We start from the raw sequence: 6,000 nt of genomic DNA, 5'->3' as shown, positions 1-6,000 counted from the left end.
CAATAAATGTGGTGACGTGTAATACAATAGTGTAATACAATACAATGGAATCGCTCCAAAATAAATTGATCTAGTGATAGTTAGCGCATTGATTACTTCATTATATAATTGTGCTAATAGTAACGCACCCGAAAACTCAAGCCGGTATAGTCATTTTTAATGGTGCAACTTGTGATTTAGCGCATAATAATTTAGTCACAATATTCCTTTAACTTTCGCGCGACCGTATGTATATGCACGTGCCATAGCCGACATTACTAGCGTCGCAAAAGCAATTGTATGTCGCAGCAGTCCTCTATTAGTAATCTGCGATCAAAAAGAACCTGACCTATCGATTCCCATTGTTTTCTAAATTCTAATCAAGTAGTATGTATATATTGTGGGACGGATTCGTCCCATTGCAATCTACATCGTCATACATGCATTAGTTTTTAAGATACAAGATCAGAGACCCAACGGATCGAAAATTTTGGCGATTTCTGAAAGGATGTTTCTCTTTGTAATTCTATTTGAATTTTCTATCGGATTAGTTAAATAGCATAATTTATCATTATCGGCATTCCATGTTATACCTAACGTTTTAAGAGCACGATCTTTATTTAACGTAAAGCTCGCATGCACCGCGTTAGAAGGCAAATCACGCGCTCGTCATTCGACGCTCATTGCCTTATAGTAAAGCCGCCGCGTTTCAATAATGCTATTATAATATTTGATTTCTAATCGCTCGAGCCTCTTCGACGGTTTCAGCGCCAGTCAACAACTCGTCCACGTATAAATAAGATTTGAGAATTTCGGATGCTCTAGGATACATGGAATATTCATCATCCGCCAGCCTTTGAATAGTGCGAATAGCGAGCAAGGGTGAAAAAGAGACGCCGAAAGTTAACGTGTCTAATTGAAATGTTTTTACTCTATCATTTTCAAGCTAAAGAATTTGTTGATAACGTATCGATCTTTTGGATGTAACACGACTTGTCGATACATTTTTTCGATGTCTGCTAATAACATAGTTATACACGCGGAACTGAATTAAATGCACAATTTGTCCTATATAGTAGACTTACCATTAGTGGACTTACCATTAGTATATCGTTTAGTTACACCACTAGTGGTCCTTGCAGATGCAGATAGAAAGATTACTCGTACTGTTGTAGTGTTACTCGAATTCTTAACTACGGCGTGGTGAGGCATGTAATAACCATCCGTGGAACTCTGTTTCGCGAGACATATGTTTTAATTGTATATATTCATTCATCACTTGAGTATTCATTCTTTAAGTTTATGTCTATGTTAAATTTACGCTCTAACGATAATACCCTCTTGAGCGCGATGGTACGCGACTCGCCGAGACGCTTATTCGTGTTACGAAACGGTAAGCGAACCACATAACGACCGTCATTGTTACGAGAAACCGTGTTAACAAAATATGCCTCACATTCGCGCTCCTCGTGAGATTGAAGTTTTTTCGACGTGACTTCCTCAATCTGCCAGAATTTTAATAATAGATCTTCTAAGCGTGTTAAACAACAAGTCATACCTTTTGATGGGTTTTGTGACGACGCGCCGCCAGCTACGACCCAATCCAGACGCGTTTTCTGTAAATATAAATCGTGTTCCTCGTGTGACAAATTAATCTGACCGATGACGAACAACGACGGTGACGTTCTAGAACCAATTAGTAAATCCACGGCACGCGGCAGGTGGAAATCCGGATCCGCCAACCTGATATTCGGTGGAATTTTTATAGAATCGCGCGAGAAAACTTCCGAGGGAACAAGATCAGCGATAGCTAGTATTGTTAAACAAGTCAAATCTTTGGAAAAATCATTATAGATAGATTGTATGGTGACCTGTACTACACCTTTCGATTGTGTGTTTGTGCTATTAATTGCATTAATTGATAATGGGTGCGCCGCCTACGTCCAGATGTTGCACTATCGATTCGGAAATGAAGTTTGCGGTAGCACATGTATTCAACAAAACCCGGCATTAGATTAAGTTAAATCGTTTATCGCGAATATATATCAATATATATTCGTCATCAGTTGTGGCGCTAAAATATGCAAAATCGCCAGGTTCGTCATCCTATCGCTGATCTCCCCAATCGATCATTCAGTTTGCGCAGCTATCGATTTCGATGCGCTAGGTTTTATTTCATGTATGCTACTGTTAATGTGTAATAGCGTATTGTGACGCTTCTGGCAGATTTTACAACCGGTGAATTTATAGCTCCTATCTTTATGCGAACGTAAGCAATTGTAGCAAACCCTTGCATCCTTGACTGCCTCGATGCATTTCTGCACGGGTAACTGTTTAAATTTACTGCACGTATATATGAGATGTCGTTTAACCTTGCATAACCAATTGCGCGAGGTATTTAGCGCTCGATTCGGAGGGAATGTGCGTTTTCTTTTGATCGGCGGCCCTGGCCCTTTCGAATTCGATTGCCTTTGCGTGTTCACGCTTTGACACGCAGACCACAGATTTGTATAAAAATTCATAGATTTGATCAGGCGTGAGAATTCTTCTCTATCGAGCGTCGCTTCCCATTTCTTTAATATCTTTTGGTAATTTACTCTTTAAAATGTGCACGATCATTTCCAGCCCTACCGATATTCCTAACGCACCTAATGACGTGATATGATTGTTGCGCATCATTGGCGAGCTTTGATAGACAGCTTGCAGATTCCTTGTCTAGAGCCGGCAAATTCAGAATTAATGATAAATGACGTGAGATTAAAATTCGTTTGACTTCATAAAAACGCTCAAGTAATTTCCACGCCTTCGAATAATTTACGGTATATATCGATCTCGAAAATGCGTACTGTATTGGCCGCGTCGCCCGTCAATCGCTGATTTTAAATAATGAAGCTTATCTATGTCTGATAAGTCGGTCTGTGAATCTACTATGCTATGGAACGAATTTTTGAATAATAGCCAGTTTTTATATTTGCTGTCGAAAATTGGCAGCGATATCTTGGGTAGTTTAATTCGTCGATTTTTGCATACCGGTGCGACGTCCTCAATTCGAGTCTCATTGACCGATGTAGATGTACTTGCTTCTGAAATATTAGACGAATGTGTAATACTCTCGATTTGACCCGTGAGCGAATAATACCGTTCTTGCATATTAATAAATTCGATCTGATGCGCTGATTAGGATCTAGCACCGCGAGCTCATCATTGAAATCTTCAAATACGTATAAATCGATCAAACGATTCATTCATAATCTTAATATAGCACTGTCCACTTTGCCTTTGTCAAGAATATTATTCAAATTGGTAATTTGACACTTTAGCGAAGTCCGCTTTTGTATAAATATTTTGACTCTGTCGGACATTGTTTCGATACTCGGATCAAAATGGATCGAACGACTTACCCTCACTTTACAGCAATTGAAATTGTGTGGAATTTGCTTTATTCATCTTGTCCTTCTCGTCCAGAAAACGTGGAATGCGATGACTTTCTTTTGTCGGTTAATTGGATGTAGATTGTAAAATACAGGAGGCACCAAAATGTTCCGTCAAATGTGGATGACTTGATCCACACTCGTAATTTCGCGGAATATCATAGTTCACAGTTCACTTACGTCTTGTTCTATCTTATTTATTCACTAAGTAAGTTTGTGCCACAATTCGAGGTTTTACAAAAGTATACTGACCGCGCAATGTCTATGATCGCGTAACATTTTATCGATTCGCACGTATTTTAGTTCATCGTATATGCACTGCCGTCCATGGATCTGACTCTTAGGAAGAATTCGTACGATATCGAGCGACAACGCCTGGAGGCGTGATGCCCTGGATCGCTCGGCGCCTCAATGCCTAGGGGCTGTTGCCCTGAGTCGCTCCGAATAATGTTTCTTGAATGGATTTGTATTAACTGTCGTTTTCTGTTCGACACACAACAACGCCTGAGGCCATCGCTTCGGTTGTAATAAGCATTCACGCACCGTATCTGAATCGAAACCTCAACTCGCGATGTGTACCGTGTCACGAACGAGACGAATATGAAATTGTTCACCAAGCGTTCGATGCATACTAAGTAGATAAACAAGGGGGACCTTAAGTCCCCCGAAAGGGGGGGGAGGTGGAGGGGAGAGGAGAGTCATAAGATCCCTAGAGGGTTCGCATCCGGGAGTGGATCCCTTTGGCGGTCGCCGGGATAAGTTTTTCCTTCTCGGTAAGGATGGTTTTCTTTCCCTCTGGCGGTCGCGGGGTGGTTTCCCCCAAGCGGTCGGGGAGTAGTTTCCCCCAGGCGATCGCGGCGTCTTCCGCGGCGACGGGAAAGCGCGCGTCCTGTGTCTAGGCGTCTTCCGCGAGGTCTAGCGCATCCTATTTTGTAGGATGCTGCGGTTTGGCGCATTTTTGACGCTGCCTTAGAGTATTTAACTAAGGATATCGACGATGTATCGTTAGTTTGCGAGATGGAGAGTCAGTCTAATGTTCCGGAGAGTCAATTGAAAGATCCGGAGATAATATCGCTCTTAGAAAGCTCTTAATATCGCTCTTAGAATCGCTCGGTTCTTGAGAGAGATAGAACGCGAGGTGGTAGAATAAGAGAAACGCGCGATGATGATGGAACGAGAGAGACGACCGACGATCGAACGGGAAGAGGAGGACAGGAAGCCAAGAGCGACTCGCTCGAGTTGATACGCACGATGTGGATGTCTACGCATTCGACGACATATAATTTGCGGCTGATGATGGCGTTTCTGTCTAAACATCTGGCGCTTCGTCGAGGAATGGAGCCGATCGCGTGTATACGCGAGGCCGAGCGTATGAGGAACGCTATACGTATCGTCACTGACGTGTGGAATCGGAAGGACTCGTACTGTTCTGGAGAGAGCATAGTTCGTTTCGTTGAGAGTTCCGCGACGCCGGACGAGCGCGCGTCGTTCATGGAGATCAAGATAGCGCAGGCAGGTTCCTCGAGTGAATACAAGAGTACGGGGAATATCTGGCGCGTCTGAATACGGCGAGAAAGAATATCGAGTATGAGGAGTATCTTGCGCGTCTGGATACGACGAGGAAGAACGACGAGAGTTATGGCAGCGGTTTAGACGCGTTGTTCGCGTCCTTATCTGGAGACAAGGAGGAGACTGACCGATTCGTTCAGTACATGACAAAGTTGGAGAGTGGGCGACAGCTCGAGGCGAGATCTCCGAGCGAGAAGGGGACCTATTGCGAGTTAGTTCGAATGTACGTGTACAACGTCAAGGATATAGTCAAGAAGAGACGCAACTGGTGGAAATACGTGAAATTGAGAGTTCAATTTTTGAATTCCGGAACTCCGTCGGATCGGAAGAAGGAGTTGGTGCGACAGTTGATAGATCAGGCCGCCGACGATCTGGGAAGAGTGCTCGGAGTTCGCAGGGAAGCGAGAAGCGTTGAGTGCGACAGCGAGTAGGGATGTATCGCTATGACGCTCGTGCGAATTATTGCGAGAGGGATCGATTGTGGTAGAGTGTGCGAATTTGCGCGAGTATATGTCTATGTATAAAAGTATATAAATATATGTATACTAATATGAATATATGAGTATAAGAATATGTATACGAATATGTATACGATGATGAATTCATATAAATATATGTTAAGTGATAAAAACAATGAATATATGTATGAGATATGCTGAAATAAAAAAAAATGTGAATCGCCATTAATACGCATCGTTGTTGCAATAATTAACTAACTGTGAAAGACGGAGCCTTTCCCTTCCTCGTTCGTTTACATATCATAGAAACGAGAGGCGGATCAGCGACGTGCCGGAAGTTTTCAATTTGCGATTTGAAAGATTCTCTGCGTACTGATGTCGGAGCTCACGCTGGACGAGCGAAGCGCTTTTCAAAGGGCGACAAATTGTCACGTGTGCGGAAGGATCTTTGGGCCGTACGATGTTCGCGTGCGCGATCACTGTCATCTTACTGGATGTTACAGAGGACCCGTGCATGCGAGATGCAATTTGAACTATCAGAACGTGTTCGTTATTCCCGTTTT

General features: G+C 42.8%; 1 pseudogene; it reads right to left on the bottom strand.

Moving 5' to 3' along the window:
• Window positions 1-526: 526 nt before the first annotated feature.
• LOC148935254 (uncharacterized) lies at window positions 527-3,342 on the bottom strand (annotated as a pseudogene).
• Between the last annotated feature and the right edge of the window lie 2,658 nt (window positions 3,343-6,000).

Source organism: Pogonomyrmex barbatus, unplaced genomic scaffold, assembly GCF_055798465.1.
Source record: "Pogonomyrmex barbatus isolate J1 unplaced genomic scaffold, ASM5579846v1 scaffold5, whole genome shotgun sequence".
Taxonomy (NCBI): domain Eukaryota; kingdom Metazoa; phylum Arthropoda; class Insecta; order Hymenoptera; family Formicidae; genus Pogonomyrmex; species Pogonomyrmex barbatus.
Note: the sequence above shows the minus strand (reverse complement) of the source record. Positions and strands in the feature narration are given on the sequence as shown.